This window comes from Cucurbita moschata, unplaced genomic scaffold (assembly GCF_002738365.1).
Source record: "Cucurbita moschata cultivar Rifu unplaced genomic scaffold, Cmos_1.0 Cmo_Scf00006, whole genome shotgun sequence".
NCBI lineage: Eukaryota > Viridiplantae > Streptophyta > Magnoliopsida > Cucurbitales > Cucurbitaceae > Cucurbita > Cucurbita moschata.
The window spans coordinates 4,514,363-4,538,031 of record NW_019268522.1 but is presented as its reverse complement, the minus strand read 5'-3'; the positions used below and the strand labels follow the sequence as shown (position 1 = coordinate 4,538,031).

Below are 23,669 nucleotides of genomic sequence, written 5' to 3'. Positions count from 1 at the left end.
TATGGCTTAGTTTCTCCTTTTTCTTTTAGTTTTTTACTCTTAAATTTTTTAAAATTTTAAAAATACTCTTAAAATTTTATAATTTAATGAAAAGTATAAAATATTTTTTTATTTTAATAATCTTTCAAAAAAAAAAAACTCCTAAACTATTTTATAATAACTTTTAAAAAATATTTTTAATGACTATCGATTTTAAAAATTGCATTTATATCTTAAAACTTTTTCACTGTTATTATATATGAAAACCGTCTATCGACACCTCATAGATTATCTTCATGCTTTCAAATAAAGTTAATTTTCTCCCAACATGGTACTAATAATAAATATATCTTTTTAATTTTTAAAAAAAAGGTTTAGAAGTGTTTTAAAAGTTTAAAATTTTTTTTAATGGTATTAATAAAATTTTTGAAAATTCAAATTTTTTTTTTAGTTAAAAGGGTTATTTTTTAAACTCTTTTGAAACTTCAAGGATAGTTTTGAAATAAGTCTTAACCGTTTTCTATCCAAACTAACTGTAAAATATTTTTTTTAGTTTAAGAATAGATTTTAGATTTATTTTGAAATTTTAAGGATATTTTGGTTTTTTTCATATGCGTATCGGAACACTTTTGTTATTTTTTTAAAATTTTATGATAAATAAAATAACTATTTTTAAATAGTGTAAGAAATAAAAATTTGTGGATGTAATATAAGGAAAATAAGAATATAATCAGGAAAAGAATGTATAAAAAAAATTTTGAAAAAAGGAATTGAAAGAGTAGTCTTCAAAGTTAAAAAAATTGGAAAAATAGTCTCAAAGGTCGAGAATTAAGAAATAGGATGGCGATGACAAGGATGAATAAATCAAAATCATAGAATCAAAGTAATAACTCTCGTAGTGGATTCAACATGTATACTATTTTGGAGACTTCACGCGTTGGGAACATAATATAATGAGATGGAATTCACTATTTTGAAGATGGATGAACAATGGGCCCCACCTTTTCGTTAGCTTGGGAGGGACTTATTTATAATTGGACGATAAACAAATTGTTTATTAGAGAGTCTGTTGTACTTAACGTGAAAGATAAATTACAAGGGTAAAACATACTTTTGACCAGTTGTAATTATGAATGATTCATGAAGGATCGACTTACTTGTAATGATTACCTTAATGGACATAACTTGTCCTACCGTGCATAAGAGTGCAACTCTATATCTATAGTGGAGTGATCTATAATTAATTAATGAAAATTATTAATTAATTTTGTATTATTTGAGCGATCATAAAATTTGAAAAAATTAGATTTAATTTAAAATATAGATATTAATATCTATATTTGATATATTAAATAAATAAAGAAAGATATATTTAATTGAAATGTCCTTATTAATATTTAATATACTAAATATGTTTTGTATATATTAATTTGTAGAGTTTAAATTAATGTTTAAATTTTTAGATATATTAAAAAGAAAAAAATATATTTATTGTATTTGATACACTTAAATATTAAATCAATTAATGTACGTGGATGCCTTAAATAAAAATATATTTGAAATTTAGATAATATTCAAATTAGTTAAATATATGTTAGGATATTTTATAATATTTAAATATAATTTGCATAAAATATTATATCTTAATATATTAGATATTCAAATATATTATTTGACAAAGATTCTAATAAATAGGACTTTTGGTTGAGTCGAGAGGACACACATCTTTCTAAAACTCTCTTTTTCTAATCTTTTGGGATTTTCTTTCAAAAGTTCTCATAAGTCTTAGCCTTGTATTCGAGTCATAGCAAGAAAGATGTGTAGAAGTGCTATGAAAATCTTATGAAATGCTGAGAACTTCTACATTGAAATGCTTCAAGGAATCTTGCGACTTAAGGTTTCTACAGAGGTAGAGTTCTTACTCACAAGTTTATTGTATGGGTGAATAGTTTATTCTCTTCGGTTTGTATCAAAGCCTGTAGATTTTTATTTTGAATAAAAAGTAGTATGATAGGTGAAGATTTACCGACCATGATATTGATTAACTTTGTAATTGTTTGAAAAGGAAAAGATATTAAACACCAAAACATGTCTGGAATTTAAATTAATTTAATTTAATTTTAATTTTTAGGATATGCCAAATATGTCGGTTACTTTTATTTTATTTTTAATTTAATTATGCCTATTAGGTATGTTTTAAATTAATTAATTGGTGGGTTAAAGTATGTCATTTAGATATTTTAATTATCTAATCTATTAAATGTTTTATTTGAAATTTTTTAATTAAGTTATTTCTAATTAATATATATTATTTATAATATTTTAAATATAATTATTAGGCTTAAAAATAAATTAGGATATTCATTTTTTTATTGAATGCATGATGTTTTATTTAAGTAATTACATTTGGGTGGTAGATTTTGACTCTCTATTTTACCCGTATAATTATGTTAAATAAAATATTATGAAATATCCTAATTTAATGTTTAAATTTATTTTCAAACCTAATAATTATACTTCAAAATATATATAGAAAATATATGTTAATTAGAAAATAATTTTAATTCTATTAGAAACAACCTGATAAAAAATTCAAAACATAACATTTATATTAAAAAATAATAATAATAATTAAAATGCATGATTTAAAGATTTAAACTTAATGACATAATTTATGTAATCAATCAATTAATTAAAACGTACAATGAAAAATAAAACAAAATTAATCGACATATTTGATATTTTATTTAAATTTTAAATATATTTTTATTTTAATATATTAATATGCAACCATTATTTTAATATTTAATGTATCAAAATACAATAGGTTAAATATCAATTTGAAACCTTCACATTAAGATATATATATATATATAATCCATTTATATTTAACTTATTTAATATATTAAATATTAATTTCAACCTTTAAAATTAAATACATTTTATTTATTTATTTAATATATTTAATATTAATATTAATGAGAACTTTCAAATTAAACTATTTTCTCATTTATATTTAATATATATAATATATTAAATAATAATTTGAACCATTAAAATTTTTCTTTCAATCAAATTGAATGTTTTAGTATTAGGAGTAATATTCTCGTGGAAATACAGATGATATGATCCAATGATACAAAATTAATTAATTAAATTATTTAATCAATCAATTTCTATTCATCTAGTCTATGTCACTCCATTTAGAGTTGCAATCTTAGACACGATAAGTTATGTCAATTCATATAATCATTACAAGTAAGTCAATTCACGAGTGGTTCTTAATTAATGTTTGAAAAAAAAGAATACCAAAAATTCAAACCTCGTTGAAAATCCGAGATTTGGGGCGAAACCTTGATTTTTGAGATAACCACCATATCTCCCCTCTTAAAAGCTCCCACTCTCGTGCTCTTCATCATCAATGTAACCTTTCCTTCATTTTGCAAACCGTCCACACATGTCTGAGAGTATCCAAGAGAAAAAATTGAAAAGTATTAACTCCACACATATCTGAGATTTTCGTGGAGTAAACAATGAGTAAAAGCAAGAGAGTGACTAGGTGTTACTACATGAATGATTGGGAGACAAACAACAGTGAAATCGAGTGAAAGAACGTCGGAAAACTCACCGAAGACAAAGGGTAAATTGAGGGTTTGGTTTTGGTACCATTGGGATCTCGATTCTAGGTGGCCCAGACCATCACAACATTCACGTCCCACAAGATCACAACTCCACTAACTCGGAGTTCGTACTGTAAAGTTATGATTACGTGATGTTTGACAAGTATGCATGATCCATATATGAAATATGTTATGGATGAAGGAGAAAAGAAATGAAATCAATGTTAGGTCAGGAATAAAAATCATGAGACCTTATGCATGTATGTATGTCATGTCCATCAATATTTATGTTCTCCATAATATCATGCAAGTCTTTTCTTTTTCTGAGACTGATGACATGTAATATGTTGTGCCCGACTAAGTCAGGCCCAGGGTGTAACGACCTGAAATTTTTTACTTAATTTAAGGTCGCTACTGTATATATATCGTAAACATTGAATGCGGAAATAGTTTATTTAAATTCTTTAAAACGTAAACTTTATCTTAAAACACAGCCACGGACTTATGTGTTTCGAAAACACCTTTAAAACGATACAACAAAAGGCTAAATAAAATAAATAAATGTTTAAATTAAAAACATCCTATTCTAGTCCAAGTCTAAGAAAATACATATCACTACCCTATACATGTGCCATGGTTTCGAGTTGTGATGCCATCGTTAGTCGTACAGGAATGTCTTGCCTTAACCTAAAAAATGTAGTAGCACATGAAATATGTTTAGGACCTCACACACTCAACTCACTGATTTTACACTCAGGAAAAAAAAAAAACAGATGAGAATGGCGTTTACCTAGTTGTGATTGACGGGAGATTTACCTGAAGATAGATCTGATCAATAAGATATATATTAAATTTTCATTTTCTTTTATTCTATTGTTTTTTTAGAAATCACAGCCAATTATAGTTTGATATTCATTGAATTATTACAATGGTTGAGCGCTGAGTTAGAAACTAAATTTCAATCATTTATATGAATTCTAGCCAATCACGAATTAGTAATATTAGATTAAATTTATATCAGTACCCGAATGAATAGATTAAAAATAGAATGAACAAGAAAATTTGTGAATAGTAAACTGAGATAAGGAAAGATTTAGAAACATAGATCCACTCCAAATTTGGAATAAGAACATAATTAAAAGGCAACAGATAAAAAAAAGTTGAATTAAAAACCACAAACTAAATATAGGGAGAAAAGTAAATATAGTAAAGCCTAGAATAACTTAAATAACTGTATCTATTTTTTTTATACAACAGTAACCATGGAAAATAAGATTTTTTATAAAAGTATAATTATAGACCTATAACATTTCAAGACTTTTAACGACTTTTAATCATGGACCTATGTAAATTAGAGAAACAATTGTGTAGATTTCAAACTTGAAACTGATGTCATGGGCTCACATAGGTTGACTCGGATTTCAAAGAACGGAATCAAACTTTCATTAAAGATATATTCGTGACAACGACTTAAGTTAGCCAAGTAAGTGACCTTACTATCGGCATGGTTATATTTGATGTTGACACGTGCCCCGTAGTTCTACACATGTCATATATATTGATATGTGTGAATTGTCTATGGATCGATATGCTTCTTATATGTTATGTATATGTTATAATATGTGAATTGTATGATAATAATTACTGTACGAAGTGTTTACGTTATGACTTGTTTATGATATGATACATTGTGATGCAATATATCATGATATGATGGGTATATGATGAAATGTTATGTTAAAAGCATAGAACGTTATGTTAGGTCTCTTAAATTGTGTGTATACAGCATGATATGAATGACATGAAAGTACGATAAATGACATGAAATTTAACCTTGTTAGAATTATGTATGATTTGAGAACTGAAGAATGAGAAACGGTATGATATGAATGATGAACGATATCTGAAACGATATGAAAAATGATATGAAATGTACATAATGCTAGTGGAGTTATATTAAAGGATAATGAAAATGGAAAAGTTTTGGGACCTCATGCATTATGTGTGCTCATGCATTTGGGGGATACCCCTATCCCATCACGAGGGTACGGACGCGTACATCTAATGGCAAGACAACGATCGTTATGCTTTGCATAGCGCTGCCGTGATGGTTACTAGTTCTAGCGGGTGTCCGGCCTAAGGGGCTCCCAGAGTATGCCCACCGGATAAGGAAAGTGGCCCACCGGTGTGCGAACTAGCTGGTGAGCCCATACTCGCACGTATGGGCTGTGTAGAGTATATGGTACACGTCCAAAATTACCCGTTAGGATAGCACCGTAGGAAAAACAGAATGAAAGATAGGTCCCATCATCTCATTGCATGTGATTGTTGCATTTAACCCCAATAGTGGGGTCACTTACTGAGTATGTCTTTTGTTAAGGATAGTTGACCGTTCATTAGATATTTGCCTTACATTACGGCTTACCATATTTGTCATTTTATTAAAGGCAAATATATTGTATTCATTTATTATTCTTTCTTTTTATTGCTATTTTCATATTATTTGTAATTTACTATATTTTGTATTTTGTAAATGATTATAAATAAGAGAACTCTCACCATCATTTAGATGTGGTGGATTCAGCAAACATTTATATGGTATCAAAGCCCTTTCGGTTTAACAACTTTGATCCTTTCTTCTCTATGGCTTCCAAATCTTCTTATCATCTTCTTCCTTTCAATACTCTAATCCATATGATCACCATCAAACTTTCTTCCTCAGATTATCTTCTTTGGAAAAGCCAACTTCTCCCTCTCCTTGAGAGTCAAGACATGTTGGGCTATGTTGATGGAACTATGTTCCACCACCTTGCTTTTAACCAGAAACCTCCTCAACACTCAACCCCAAATATTTGGCATGGAGAGTAGCCGATCAACGACTTCTCTGTCTCCTGCTCTCCTCTCTCACTAAGGAGGCCATGGCTGTTGTCGTTAGTCTCTCTACTGCACGTGATGTTTGGCTTGCGTTGGAAACTACGTTCAGCCATCAGTCGAAAGCTCGTGAACTGAGACTCAAGGATGACTTGCAGTTGATGAAATGTGGCACCAAACCTGTTGCTGAGTATGCCCGTGCCTTAAAAAAAATTTGTGACCAACTTCATGCCATTGGCAGACCCGTCGAGGACATTGATAAAGTGCACTGGTTCCTTTGTGAACTCGGTACCAAATTTTCAGCTTTTTCTACTGCTCAGATGGCTCTCACCCCTATCCCCTGTTTGGGAATCGCCTAAGGCTGAAAGTTTTGAGTCGTTCCAGCACTCCCTTGAGTCTTCTGACTCCACTCCTACAATATTCACAGCCTACCCATTACCCACACCAATACTCTTTCTCCTGTTCCAAATATTCACTTATTAGATGTCTTGGTTGTCCCTCACCTCATTAAAAATCTTCTTTCCATAAGTCAATTAACGTTTGATTTTCCTCTCTCCGTTACATTTACTAATAATCTTATTACTATCCAGAATCGTCAAACAGGAAGGGTGGTGGCAAATGGTAAAAGAAATAGAGGGCCATATGTGTTGGAGCGCGGCAACTGTGTTTTTATTTCAGCCCTTAGAAACAAATCTTTACGTGCTTCATATGATTTATGGCATGCTCGTCTGGGTCATGTGAATCATTCTGTTATTTCTTTTTTAAATAGAAAAGATCATCTTTCTCTTACGTCTTTATTGCCTTCTCCATCATTATGTAAACTTGTTAGCTTGTGAAAAGTCATCGATTGCCTTATTCCCGCAATGAACGTAGGTTGTCTCATGTGTTAGATCTTATTCATTGTGATCTTTGGGGTCCTCCCGTCAAATCAAATTCGAGTTTTCTTTATTATGTTATTTTTATTGATGATTATTCTCGATTCACTTGGCTTTAGCCTTTAAAATTTAAATTTGATTTTTTTGATATTTTTCTTCAATTTCAAAAATTTGTGGAAAATCAATATTCTTCTTGTATCAAGGTATTTTAAAGCGATGGTGGTACCAAATTTACTAGTACTTGTTTCAAAACTCATTTACGTAATTCTAGCATCCACCATCAACTCTCTTGTCCATATACACCTGCTCAAAATGGTCGTGCTGAAAGAAAACATCGTCATGTGATTGAGACTGGCTTGGCCCTTCTCTTTCACTCTCATCTTTCTCGTTTTTGAGTTGACGCCTTCAACACTGCAGCTTATATTATCAACCGGTTGCCTACTCCACTTCTTGGAGGTAAGTCACCTTTTGAACTCCTTTATGGCTACACTCCACATTATGACAATTTTCATCCATTTGGTTGTCGTGTTTATCCTTATTTGCGTGATTATATGCCCATCAAGCTTTCTCCCCGCAGCATTCCTTGTATTTTTTTTGGGTTATAGTCTTGCTCATAAAGGGTTCCGCTGTCTTGATCCCACCACCACTAAGCTATATATCACCCGCCATGCTCAATTTGATGAAACTCAATTTCCTACTATCCCTAGCTCCCAGGTCCAACCTCTTTCTTCTATTCCTATTTCAAATTTCTTGGAACCACATCTTTATCATATTGATTCATCCCCCCTACCACTTTATCACCGCACATTCCTCGATCCAGTTCATCCCCGTGTGATATTTGTTATGACCTTGTGGATGAGTCTGTACAGGTTGATACTTCTCTTGCAGGTTCCACTTTGCTACCCTCGACTTCTAATTCTACCTCTATTGAACCTACTGTTGATTTCTCTTCTTTGGGCACTCATCCTATGATCACACGAGCCAAAGCTGGTATATTCAAGACTCGTCATCCAGCAAACCTTGGTATTTTGGGCTCATCTTGACTTCTTTATGCTCTTCTTGCATCCATTGAACCAAAAGGATTCAAATCTACGGCTAAGAATCCTGCTTGGGTGGCTGCCATGGATGAAGAAATTCGAGTGTTACAACAAATGATACTTGGACTTTGGTTCATCGCCCTACCAACACCAACATCGTGGGATCTAAATAGGTGTTTCATATTAAGTATTTGCTTGATATATTTGTCGAGCGTTTCAAGGCTCGTCTTGTTGCCAAAGGTTATACTCAGGTTCCTGGTCTTGACTACACTGACACTTTCAGTCCGGTTGTCAAAGCTACCACTGCCCGTGTTGTGCTTTCTATAGCAATCACAAATAAATTGCCTCTTCGACAACTTGATGTCAAAAATGCTTTTCTCAATGGAACTCTTATTGAACGTATTCATATGGAACAACCTCCTAGGTATATTGATCCTCGATTTTCCACTCATGTTTGTCTATTAAAGAAAGCCCTCTATGGCTTAAAGCAAGCTCCTCGTGCCTGGTTTCAATGTTTTAGCTCATTTCTTCTCACGCTTGGGTTTTCTTGTAGTCACGCTGACACGTCCTTTTTTGTCTTTCATCAGCAATCTAACCTTATCTATTTGCTTCTTTATGTTGATGACATTATTGTTACCGGCAACAACTCATCTCTTATTGACAGCTTTACTCGCAAGCTTCATTCTGAGTTTGCTACCAAAGATTTGGTTCTCTCAGTTACTTTCTTGGTCTTGAAGCTTCACCCACTCCTGATGGTCTCTTTATTAGTCATTTAAAATATGCTCGAGATATTCTTACTCGTGCTCAGTTGCTCGATAGCAAACCAGCTCACACTCCCATGGTTGTTTCTCAACACCTGACTGCAGATGGTTCTCCTTTCTCTGATCCTACTCTCTATAGATCTCTTATTGGTGCCCTTCAGTACTTGACTATTACGCATCCAGATATTGCCTATGCTGTCAATTCTGTCAGTCAATTCTTGCATGCCTCTACTGCAGATCACTTTCTTTCTGTCAAACGTATTCTTCGCTGTGTCAAAGGAACACTCCACTTTGGTCTTACCTTTTGTCCATCCACTGTTCCTAGTACGCTAGTCGCTTGTTCGGATGCTGACTGGACTGGTTGTCCCGATACTCGTCGTTCTACATCTGGCTATTCTATTTATCTTGGTAACAATCTCGTTTCTTGGAGTGCCAAAAAGTAACCTACTGTCTCACGCTCCAACTGTGAATTTGAGTATCGTGCTCTTGCCACAACTGCTGTTGAACTCCTTTGGGTTACGCATCTTTTGCATGACTTCAAGGTCCCTATTTCACAACAGCCCTTACTCTTATGTGACAACAAAAGTGCTATTTTTTTGAGCTCTAATCCTGTTTCTCACAAGCGGGCCAAACATGTTGAACTAGATTATCATTTTCTTCGAGAACTTGTTATCGCTGACAAACTTCGCTCACAATATGTACCCTCTCATCTCCAAGTTGCTGACATCTTCACAAAAAGAATTTATCGACCTCTCTTTGAATTTTTCAAATCCAAGCTTCACGTTCGTTCAAATCCGATGCTCAACTTGCGGGGGGTGGGGGAGGATGTTAAGGATAGTTGACCGTTCATTATAAGGCAAATATCTAGATATTTGCTTACAATATTTGCTATTTTATTAAAGACAAATATATTGTATTCATTTATTATTTATTTATTATTCTTTCCTTTTATTGCTATTTCCATATTATTTGTAGTTTACCATATTCTGTATTCTCTAAATGATTATAAATAAGAGAACTCTCACCACCATTTAGGTGTGGTGGATTCAGCAAACATATAATTTTTAAATCCTCAAGCCATGTGTTACTACATTTTTCAAGTTAAGGCAAGACATTCCTGTACGACTGACAACGACATCACAACTCGAGACCATGACACATGCATAGAGAAGTGGTATTTATTTCTTAGGCTAGAATAGGATGTATTTAACTAAAACTCTTATTCATTTTATTTAGTCTTTTGTTGTGTCGTTTTAAGGATGTTTTCGAAACACGTAAGTCCATGGCTGTGTTTTAAGATAAAAGTTATGTTTTATGGAATTTAGAGAGTCTTCCGCATTCAATGTTTATGGTACGTATATGGTAGCAACCTTAAATTAAGTAGAAAATTTTGGGTCGTTACAAGCAAGCTATTCAAGGCAATCAAGATAAGTTAATTATGAAATAACAACAAAATAAAACAAGGAGTGAACAAAAAAATAAGGGACACGAAGATATTTTTGGATAGAATTGCACACTGAAAAATTAAAAAAAAAATTCCAAAAAGAAAGGACGTGAAGATTTTAAGAACGATCTAACTCTCCTTTCTACAGAATTCGAGAAATTTAGAATTTATCTTCAAGCGTAGATTATGATAAAAAGAAAAAAAAATATCAAACACAACAGTTCTAGATTTAGATGGATTAAGTAAAAGATGTGAATCGAAGTTTATTTGATCTTCAAATAAACATGCAAATGAAAAAAAAAAATGATAAAGATAGTTTATAATCACAATTATAAGAACAAATACGATAAGATTTTTTTTTCAAGATCTCAATGTGATCTTTAGAAAGAAAATGAGAACAAAGTGAAAAGTTGATGAATAATGGTGGAAATGACAGAAAAAAAAAATGGACAAATTTTAAAAAAGAAAAATAATAGCAGAAATGAAAGATAAAATCAACTGTAGAGTCGGCCACAAAGATGTAAACCTAGCTCTGATACCAAATTGATAAGACAACCTTAATCCTCAGCCTAACGATCCAAGCTTTTGTTTTAGCAAGAACCTTGAATCAAAGTAATTAACACCTCCTTATACGAAATTTGGATCAACCAGGAGATAAGGCTAGAATTAGATTACCTCTTATGATCGAAGATCTAGAAGCAAGATTTGGAACCTTGTTCTAAATTGAGTCATTCCACAATCTAACTTGATCAAGGCTTGATTGAATGACTTGGATGCAATTCTACCACAAGAATTGCTTGAAACTTAGAAATGGCAAAATTGATGCTCGGATTTTTGAGGAAAACGTCTCAATTCGAGATCTCAATTTCATTCATTCACCAATCTGATTTTTACATAACATATTGTGGGTATCTATAGTCTCCCGACAAAAGATGTTTGTGGCCGGGATTCAATCCTGATCCCCTTTAATCTCCACAAAAGACGATGTCAATTTTGACCATTTGACCATTGCAAAATGAAAACGAGAAAAACAATAAAATCTTTCAACAAACGTTATATGTTTGAGTGGCTAAAGACACAAACTTGAAATCTACTAGGCTTCACTCGTGTAGGTTCAAACCCTATTGTTTTCCAACTTTAACCGTGCAAATATCTAATTCTAGAAATGATGGTTGAATCGAGCTGATCTAATTTTGTAGATGAAGAATGAATGTTTGTTTAATCTTCTTCGCGTCGCCATATCTTTAACGCAAAGACTTGCTGCCAGTTCCAAGTCATGCACAAAGTAGTTCTTTTCATAGTCCTTCAGGCAATAACTTTCCCATGTTGCATTAACACGCACCCAGGACCTTCTTGGAAGCATCGCTGAAAATGACGTAGTTCCCTATACCATCAGGCATTGTGAGCACGGGTGTGGTCACCAGTCTCTCCTTCAGGTCCCGGAAGCTTGCCTTGCACTCCTCGGTCCATACAAACGTCGTAGCCTTTCGAGTTAGTCGTGAGAGGGGTGCCGCTATCTTGGAAAAGTCCTGCACGAAGCGTCGATAGTAGCTTGTTAGACCCAGAAAACTCCGTACCTCAGTCAAAGTAGTTGGACGGGTGTCACGACCCAATATTTTACTACGGACCGTGACTAATGACAAGACACAAATGCACAAAGTGATTTAAATATGAAATAAAGAAAATCCTTAAATTCCAATAAAGTTTTCGAACGACAAACAACAAAACACATGACAGTTTGAAAATAAATTTCGAAAGTATGCAAACACAAAATAAAGACTCGACTGACGCCCCGGGACAACCCGTTCCTCTGTGACAATCCTCGTCTCCATCACGCCCGCTCTTGATCGACGCCTCGCGCTCCTAAAAAAAGGAAAACATAGCAAGGATGAGTATAAAAAAATTATACTCAGTAAGCCACCTACTTGTAGGTTCTCTTCGCATCTTAATTTAACAGGTTCCCACGGTTTCCTAATTCGGTTCTAGGACATCTGGTTCTAATCTTAGTCCCTTGGAGCTTGCCACTTGAGTTTCACTGGTTCATCGTCCTTTCATTAAATGCCTAAAGGTTCCTTACGCCAAGCTAATATGGTCGATATCTCTCTATGAGGTGCTACCTCTACATGGCTATTTGGGGCTACATGGTATCTAGCCTAGGGGTGTGCTGAATACCCCTATGCTCATATAGTCCCCCTATGGGGGGCGCGACCCAACCCGTTCCCATGCAGCTAATGGGCTGTACGACATGGAGACACATAATATGGTCGGTATCTCTCTATGAGGTGCTACCTCTACATGGCTATCTGGGGCTACATGGTATCTAGCCTAGGGGTGTGCTGAATACCCCTATGCCCATATAGTCCCCCTATGGGGGGCGCGACCCAACCCATTCCCATGCAGCTAATGGGTTGTACGACATGGAGACACATTTCCCATGCGAAATGGCTAAGAGTAGTAATGACTGATCAAGGACCCTTGGTCCTCCCACGAAGCTATAGATACCGTTCTCACGCTAGCAATCTATGAACGATCCTGAGGTACCTTGTTGTTGGGGTAAACCGCTAAGTTCCTAGGGAAAAATTAAGTCTGGCTAGAGCAACATATCGCTCCTAACAGTAATCCCCTAAGCTTATCATAGAAATGGGCTCTAGCAATTAACAGAGTGTACATGCAACCGTCTTCTAACATCATAATATATAATTCATGCAAACTAATCATACCGGCTCAACGGGGCGATGACCTCCATCAAGCACCCAGAGCACGAAGTTCGCGATCAATGGGGCGAATTCATCCATCAAGCACCCGGAACACGGAATACACAATTCCAACATAAATTAAACGCATGCATACATACGGAAGAAGCTTAAAGCATACAAGAAACACTCAGATAATTCACCCAATACACTCATACCAATCAATTTGGCTAATATTTTACATGGAGAGCTAATCTGAAATAAAATTACTAGCATGCATGCAATCCAAGCGAATTCTACAAGTATTTCTTCCTAAATATCAGGTGATGACTTACCTGGTTGATGCGTGCCTTTTTGCTAGCGTTTCTTTGCCCGTGAGGTGTCCAAAAATACTGATTTCTTTACATTAAGTCCCTATTCATGTAAAAACAGTATTAGAACTGGAACCGAGACAAAAATTGGGCAAACAGAGGGTCGGTTGGTCCGGTTCGGCTCGGACGTGGGCCAGTCGTGACGCGTGCCTTTTTGTTAGCATTTCTTTGCCCGTGAGGTGTCCAAAAATACTGACAATCATGACATGTCAATCAAGCTCATGCATACAGGTAGCAAGTCATGACACAAACATCACATACATAAACATGACATACGTAGCATTTCACGGCAAGAAACATATAACTTAGCATACATCAACAACACACATGGTGTATGCAAGGGCCATAGGGCACGCACCATCATGCATACATAACTAACACCAATAGTAATGTTACTTACCTCCTTGGCCTTGGTCGAAGTCACTCACAACGCTAACTCCGGCGCCTAACTACCTCCTATAAGATAACATGATACACTTAGAGCCATTTCACAACTAGCTCTTATGCCTAGCTACCAAGGTACGTCCCTATCATGAACTGTTTTATCAAAATGGAGTTATACTGACCTTAGATGGTTGAAACAAGGGTGGGAATGACTCTAGAAGGGTTGAAAACCTAGGGATCAATATATTATTCGTATGTCGAGTCGCTAAGCCGCACCGCCAAGCCGAACTTAGCCGAGCCTGGAGTGCAACGGAGCCACCGATGAAGCCGAAACCGATGGGCTGCGAAGATCACTGACGGTGCAGGGTTTCTGATGTGCCTCTGGTTTGGGCCAAAAGGGAACGAGGCCCAATGGTGGTGTTCGAGCTCGGTCCGCGAGGTGTGGGCTGTACGCTGGTTGAGACGAACTCGCGGAATTCCTAAGGATCGATTCACGCCCGCCGCTTCGTCTTCCTCGCCCGAAAGCCTCGTCAACCTTAATCACAGGACTTGACTACTGTCGCCAGTGGAATCGTCGTCGTTCGTCCGTCTCTAGTGGTGTGTCTGTCCTTCCTTGCCCTGACGTACCCTGGCGCACGCTCGTACCTAAGGCTCGCAGCATTACCGATCTCCCACCTCGATTTGACTGCCCCTCGCTCTCACTCACGATACAGCAACGGCTTGCTCACAAAGAGGCGGTCACTTAGACCCTAGCGTTTTTATTTGGAATGTGTATCGTTACATGTTTGTTGGTTGGATTGAGTCGGGTTGGGTTGAGACATCTTTTAGACTCAACTCAATTGTTCGAGTTGTAAATTGTATCTATCCAAACAACCCTTATTAAATAAAAAACTCAATTCAATCTACCTACAAATTTTTTGAGTTAGTTTAGTTTGGGTTATTGGAATCATTTATTTAACTTTATTGTTGGTAAACATATATTTATTTATTTTCAAAATTTTAATTAAGATTTCCATTCAATTATTATGTATATTTTTAAAAATTAGTTGAAAATAGTTTTAAAAAATATTTTAAAAACTTGTAGAGAATAAATAATGAAAAGAATAATGATGAAATTAAATGCAAATAAAATAAATATATATAGTTCTATCTCAATCAAATAGTTTGGTTCAACCTAATCTAATATTAGATTAGTAGATCAACTTAATTAATAAATTCATAATCCAATTCAAATCTTATCGATTGATTGAATTTTTTTTCAGAGTTATCAAATCTCTTAAACACCAAAGAATAATTTTCTCAAAAAAATAAAAAAAAATTAAAAATATCTCCTTACCAAACTAAAACTAAGAAAAAGGGGAAAACGTTTTTCACTCCACCAAATAAGTGAACGCAACTTTTGACATTGAAATTTTAGACGTGGCTCAGTCACTCGAGTCTTGTCTTGTCTGGTCTGGTCTTTTTTGGCAATGGAGATACTAATGAAATTGCAGATGTGGCTACGTCATTCACCTCTTGTCTTGTCTTGTCTTTTTTGGTAATGGAGATATTTTTGAGTCAATTCCACCCATTAGTATCATTTAGAACGTAAAAAATGGTCTACATTCAAATAAGAGTCCAAACCGATCGCTAGCTGATATTGTTCTTTTTCAGCTTTTCCTTCTAGGTTTTCTCTCAAAGTTTTTAAAACGAGTCTGTTAGGAAGAGGTTTCTACACCCTTATAAATGATGTTTCGTTCTCCTCTCCAATCGATGTGGGATCTCATCGGTCTTTTCCATAATCACTACTAAATTTGTGACTTTTAATGATAGATATTATTTATGAGGGGTTAGATAAATTATTGAAAAATTCTAACTTGTAAAACCATAGATACTAAATTCTTACATAGGTATCTAATTTTTATAATTTATCCTACAAATAGAAAAATAGGAGGGGAATTTGACTTAATGTTGGTTGAATCTTGGTGCGGGAGTCGAGAGAGTATGGTGACCGAACAATGCAGCAAAATGGAGATGAACAACGACAAAGTTGAATGGTGGCAAACGGAGGTTGATGCATAAATCGAAGAAGCTGATCAGTCGACATGATTAGTTTTTCACTATAACCAAATGTAAAATCAGAGTCATTCCCACAAGTCGGACAAAACCACCACCACCCCTAGATGGAGTTGGTGACAGAGATAATTATGTAGGAATCTAGTCGATGATGCAAGTGACTGTGGTTTTTAGATTTTCTCCTCGACTTGCACGTAGTTGTAGCATGTAAGAGGAATCGAGATCACTTAATTATATAGTTGACGACTCTAGGGTTTATCTAGCATGCATATCTACGAAAGCCACGTAGCTAAATATTGGATAGGTAGATATTAGGTAAGGCACTAATAATAACAAAAATGGTAAACATAACTTAAAGTTTTAAGAATTAAAGATGAAGTGATTGAAGAAGCATCCTTTAATAGATGGCAGCAAGAAGCATCCGTTTTTATGCTTCAACGTTCTATTAATGCTTGACCACTACATTCATAATAAAATTAATTTACTCCTCTTTTCCTCTAAAGCTTTATATTTAATGCTTAAAGTTTTAAAAAATGAGTCTACAAAAGCGGTTTAATTTACTCCTCCTTTCTTCAAAAGTTTTATGCTTTAATGCTTAAAGTTTTTAAAATAAGTCTACAAAAGCGATCATGCTAGATGAGGAAAAAAATGTCAATTAGCAAGTTGACATTTGTTTGGTTGGTCAACCTAACTTGAAAACAGCGTTATAATCGAATCTTAACTCTACCTTACTTTTAAGATTGTTATGAAAATTAAAAATATTTTAACATTTGTAACTAATGTTAGTGACCCTTTGTGACGGGTGAATATTTAATATTTGAGGTTTATGAGATTTTGGTTAGTAAGGTAACATGCTCGGTGGATGAGTAAGATTTTTTTTAAAAAAAACAACCCAACCTAAAAAATGAATAGTTGGGATGTGGATTCTATTGGGATTACTCGGGTAACCCAACCAACATGAAATTTGCAGTTGATAAAGAAGATTTATCCAACTCAACCCAGGTACACGACAGAATCTATAGTCAAACAAGTCATACAAAATTTGAGCCTACATCAACGGATTATTAGGAGGGTTGCCATTTTTTTTCCTATCCACTTATATCTCATTCCTTTTTCGCCGGTTAGGAGATCCAAAACTTATGAAATTTCTTTAGTAGGTCTTAATTTTAGTAAAATTAGGATTAGTATCAAAATCGGAGCAAAAAATCGACAAAAATAGAACAAACGGGTAAAAAAGAGGCACTCATGCGCGTTCACATGCCGACCACGTGTGTGGGGACTTCCCACGCACGAGTACATACGCACGCTTGGGAAGGAGAAGTGCACTCCTTGCATGACATGTGACACACATGGATAGACTGATGAGTGGGCTGCTTCTGCCTCAATTCACAAGTCAAGCAAAGCGGGTCAGATTTCTGTTAGTTTCTTTTCCCACCTAACTCAAATCATTTTGTTGGTGAAGTTTTAATTAATCTATTCAAAGAGATTTAGGTTCTTACTATTCTTGACAACCGAAAATTCTGACTTCTGGTTCAATTCAACTTCAATTTCCTTCATGAAATTTGTGGAAATCCCTCCAAAAATGATGAACAACATATAAAAAATTCCAGAATCGATCTAGAGGGAAATTGAAAATAAAAACCCTTACCTCTCGATCTATCTTGTTACTTGATAGATTTGGATGACTAAAATGCCCAAAACGCTCAGTCCAATGAAAAATTTTGTGAAAGACCTTTCCAATTTTGTGAAGGACCTTTCCTAAAATCTGACTCCAAGCTGCCATTTGGAGCGAATTTCAGTTTCTCTTTACATGTCTCTCAAAATCCTAATCCCCATCTTTTTTTTTCTTCCTTCATCAAACTTATTAGAGCACTAGCAAACCCCTCATTCAAAACGAGGCTCAAAATGATCATTTTCTCCCTCCCGGTTTAATTTGACCGTTTTTTTTTAATAATTTTTCTGTGTTGCTGTGATTTTCGTAAGAACTTTTCTTTTTTACATCATCTTAAAATTCATCTTCTAAGTCTCTCAATAAAATTTAATATTTGTTGAGGATCAGGTCTTGTACAAGTCAATCCATGTACGGATCGATAGCCAAACAATTATTAAGAGTCATACAAATTTGAGCCAACGTTCAAGTGATTATTATGAGGGTAACCATTTTTTTCGATCATAAGCAAAAAGAAATCGAGACTGTTGCTAGTCATCTAAATAAGCTTTCAAATTCAGAAACTTATGTTTAGTAAGTGGAGACAAAGATAAAAACGATTTCAAAATTCCAACATTCAATGATAAGTAATGAGAAAAATGAGAGGAAGTGACAAGTTTAGACAATAAGAAAGTGGGAAAAATAGGGTTGTTGTGTGCTATAAATACATATCCACACCTTAAGTTGATCGACGTGGGGAACAACATGGATAGCATTTTGAGCCAATCCATAGTACTCCCACTACTACTCCTTCTCGTTTCTTCCTATGCATCTGCCCACATCCCACGCCTTGGCCTCCAAAGAAGGGCATCCCAAAACAAGCCCGAACAAGCTAGCACATCGGGCCGATTAGCCACTTTTTATTACAAACAACCACTTGATCACTTCAATTATTTGCCTCAAAGCTACGACACGTTTGATCAACGATACATTATTGATTTCAAACATTGGCAAGGTGTCAATCCCAATGCTCCCATCGTTGTTTTTTTCGGTGCCGAAAGAGATATCGACAATGACATATCGTTGGTAGACTTTCCCATTCGTTTTGCATCTCGATACAAGGCTATGCTTGTGTATTTAGAGGTAAGAGGTGTTAAGATTATTGCCTCAAATGCATTCGCAACTTATTTTTGACATGTTTTGTTTGTTTGTTTATAGCATCGATTTTATGGAAAATCAGTACCGTTTGGTTCGATAAAAAAGGCTATGAAAAATGCGAGCGTTCGAGGACATCTAAATTCGGCTCAAGCCTTAGCTGATCATGCTGAAGTGCTTTTGCATATCAAGAAAATGTTTGCTTCTCAAACTTCTCCTATCATTGTCATTGGAGGCTCATACGGTGGAAGTAAGTTAATTTAATTGTGTTAAATTTTCATAATTCTTTTAAGTTCATGAATTTCCAATGAGTTCTTGACCAGGATAAGTTAATGAATTTCCAATGAGAGGTAAAGGATCCTTCACAATTATATGATGTTATCTATTTTAAGCATAAACTTTTATGACTTCGCTTTAGGGACTCCAATAATTCTCATCAATCCTCCCCTTAAACAAAGTACACCTAGAGCCTTCGATGGTCTGATACCACCTGATAGAGATAAAGAAACTCTACAGTAGTATGATATTATCCATTTTGAGTATAAGATTTCATAACTTTAGTTTTGGTTTTCCCGAAATATCTCATAGCAATAGAGATAATATCGGTTACTTATATATCCTCATCTTCCCCTTCATTAGTCAACGTGAGACTCCAATAATCCTCAACAATTTTAGGTAGATTTAGACTCTTGGCATAGTAAATTATAAAACTTTATTCGATAATTATTTAGTTTATGAGAATTGAGCTTCTAAATACTATTAATTGTGAGATCCCACAGCGGAATGAAATATTGTTTGTAAAGGTGTGGAAACCTCTCCAAACTTGAGGTGAAGCCCAAAAGGAAATCCTCAATATCTACCAACGATGGGCTCCGGCTGTTACAAATGGTATCAAAGCCAGCCATCGAGCGATGTACCAGCGAGGAGGCTGAGCCCCGAAGGGGGTATACATGAGGCGGTGTGCCAGCAAGAACGCTGAGCCTCAAAGAAGGGGGATTGAGAGGTCTCATATTGATTGGGAAAGGGAACGAGTGCAAGTGAGGATGCTGGTCCCAAAGGGGGTGGATTGTGAGATTCCACATCAGTTGGAGAGGAGAACGAAACATTCTTTATAACCGCGTGGAAACCTCTCCTTACAAGAAGTATTTTAAAAACCTTGAGAAAAATCTAAAAGGAAAAGTCTAAAAATGACAACATTTGCTAACCAGGACTTAGACAGTTACAATTCATACCTATGAGTTTCTTTATTTTGTTATATACTTTTTGCATTTGTTTTTCGAAATAGAAATTGCAAAAACATTTAGTTTTCCATGATCATATCGAGTATGTAATGGATACACAGTGCTAGCTTCATGGTTTAGGCTAAAGTATCCCCACATCGCTCTTGGAGCCCTGGCTTCTTCAGCCCCAATCCTTTACTTCGACAACATTACACCTCAAGACGGATATTACTCCATCGTCTCCAAATCATTCAAAGTAACTCCAAACAATCAATCAATCCCTTTTTCCACAATTCAAAACGCTTCAAATTATTAACGACAGTCCATTCATGAATGAAATCAGGAAACCAGCCAAACATGCTATGAAACCATACGAAGATCGTGGGCCGAAATTGATCGAATCGTGAAGAACAAGCCAGAAGGGCTCATGATTCTGAGCAAAAGATTCAAAACATGTGAGAAATTGAATGGAAGTCATGAGCTGAAGAACCATCTGGACAAAGTTTTCACGTACGCAGCTCAGTACAACAGCCCGCATAAGAAGCCAGTGACAGGCGTAGTGCGGCCATTGATGAAGCGGCAAGGAAAAACAGCGACGTGATTGAGCAGGTGGTTGCGGGGGTCGTTGCTTTGATGGGGGAGAGGGATTGTGACGATGTGTTTGAATTTGGGGATCCCGATAATACCATTGATCCCTTTACATGGCAGGCATGTTGATTCATTCCCTATTGGTGTTTTCAATGCTTAATTTTTGAAATTATGAATTGAATAGGTAGTTAGGAATAATTGATGTCCATAATGGTATGATATTGTCTATTTTGATTATAAGCTTTCATGGCTCCATTCATCCTCCCCTCGAACAAAGTACACCATTTGTTCGATACTTGAGTCACTTTGACTACATCTTTGTGGAAACCTTTCTCCAGCAGACGTGTCTTAAGGAAAGCCCAAAAGGGAAAGTCTAAAGAGGACAATATCCGCTAGCGGTGAGCTTCGACCGTTACAAATGCTATTAGAGCTAGGTTACCAGGAGATGTGCGAGTTCGGGGGTGGATTTGGTGGGGATTCCACATTGATTGGAGAAAGAACAAGTGCTAGCGAGGACACTGGGCCCTAAGGCGGTGGATTGTGATATCCCACATTGGTTGTAAGGGTGTGGAAACCTTACCTCTTCCTACGAGGTTGGAGAGGAGAACGAAACACCCTTCATAAGGGTGTGAAAACCTTACCTTTCCCTAGGAGGTTGGAGAGGAGAACAAAACAACCCTTTATAAGGGTGTGGAAGCCTTCCCTTATCAGAGTTAAAGGGTGTGGAAACCTTACCTTTCTCTAGGAGGTTGGAGAGGAGAACGAAACAACCCTTATAAAGGGTGTGGAAGCCTTCCCCTAGCAGGATTTAAAGGGTGTGGAAACCTGCTCCTATGTCACGGTCCTACATTTCTGACCGTGCAGCGTCATGATCTTGACACGCTCACGACTAGCCTTCAGGGGAATTAAGCTTCATATATATTTTTCGCCCTGGCTTTGTGGCTTCGTCGGACCTTAGGCGAGGTTTATCTTCGCCCATCGAACATCGCTTGTGCGGAACCCAAGCTTGTTTGACCACACACGCCGCCTCCGCGTGCATGTTCAATCGTCTGCGACATATCCGACTTGCCTCTACGCTAGGCCAAGTCATTCGGCTCGTCCTTGGCTCTGCTCAGGCCAAGGTCTCTCAATACAACGTTGCATCTCATCTTGCCATCTTGATCCCCATCGACAGGGTCCATATGTCTTGACACCATCCCGAGTCTCGGAATGTCGTCGGCCATCATAACTCACCAGGATTTTTAAAGTCTTGAGGGGAAACCCTTTATAATGGTGTTGAAACCTTCCCTCTTCCCCTAGTTAAAGGATGTGTTAACCTTCCCCTTTCCCCTAGCAGGTTTGCCTTGAGGGGAAGCTCAAAGAGGACCATATTTACTAGTGTTGGGCTTGGGCCGTTACAACCTTCGAAGCTCACACTTCTTTGTTTGACATGGATAAGTTAAGGGCATGACTCTGATACCATGTTTTGAATCACGAATCTACACAATGGTATGATATTGGCTCTGATACCATGTTATGAATCACAAACCTACACAATGGTATGATATTGGCTCTGATATCATGTTATGAATCACAATCCTACACAATGGTATGAGGGCCATTACAACCTTCGAAGCTCACACTTCTTTGTTCGACATGTATAAGTTAAGGACATGATTTTGATACCATGTTATGAATCACGAACCTCCACATTGGTATGATATGAGTTCTCATGGCTTTGTTTTGGGTTTTACCAAAAAGCTTCTTACAAATATAGATGTATTTTTTACTTATAAATCTATGATCATTCTCTTCTATGTGGGACTTGCTCCCAATAATTCTCATCATAGCTTAATTTGTTCAAGTGTATAGCGAGATAGTAATGCCCATTGGGATTAGTGGCAAAGAAGACTCGATGTTCCCAACAGAACCTTTTGATTTCAACAAATTTAAGAAGGATTGCAAGGCTTTGTATGGGGTTTCACCAAATCGTCATTGGATCACAACTTTCTAGGGAGGCCAAGTAACCCTCAACTAATCTAAGTTTCACATCTTTTTATCATAAATTAATAAAAATACTCTTAAATTACTAAAATAAAAATTAAACTTTACAATAACATCCCTCCTACAAAATTAAAAAAAAAAAAAATACTCTTTTAACTTTTAAAAGTTTCTTCTTCACACTAACTCTAAAGAGTATTTTTAAAAGTTCAAGGGTATTTTTATTAATTTAACCAGAAACAATTTGTATTTTTAAAAGGAAGGGTATTTTTATTAATTTAACCAGAAACAATTTGGTAAATTGTGCAGGACCTGAAATTAATACTCCATCGGTTTGGAAGTAACATTATTTTTTCTAATGGCCTCAAAGATCCTTACAGCAGTGGAGGGTAAGAACAATATCTAAGCTACTTAATTGGTACCACCTTCAAAGCTTCAAATTATTAATGGTATGGCGTTTGGATCGCAGGGTATTGCATAATATATCTGAGAGCATTATTGCTATCCCCACGGCTGAAGGTAATGCTTTCATCATAATTTGATTAATTATTTTACATTTCATACCGTTTCTAAATGCTAAAATTATGATTATTGCAGGCTCCCATTGCTTAGACTTAGAAGAAGGGAGGGAGGATGATCCTGAATGGTTGACAAGCCAAAGGAAGGCCGAAATGGATATAATTGATGCTTGGATCTCGAAGTATTATGTCGATCTCTTGCAATCCAACCAAACTCTCGATGCCCATTGATATGCGTACTCAAGAATGTCAAAAGTCTTTTCTAATAAATCCCTTTTAAATTTGGAAATGAGAGACTAAAAATGTGGACCAATTAGTTAAATGTGTTTCTAAGATCAGATAAGAGTGTTTGATGGTCTTTAAAATGCTAGGATATTTGCATTATTACACTATGCATTGGTGTAATAGTCCAAATAATACTAATACTAATAATAATAATAATAAAACAAATAAATGAATGAATAAATAAA

The 23,669-nt window shown here is 35.5% G+C and overlaps 1 pseudogene; it reads left to right on the top strand.

Annotated features, from left to right (window-relative positions):
• The first annotated feature begins 18,499 nt into the window (after positions 1 to 18,499).
• Positions 18,500 to 23,444, top strand: LOC111444396 (annotated as a pseudogene).
• Positions 23,445 to 23,669: the final 225 nt, after the last annotated feature.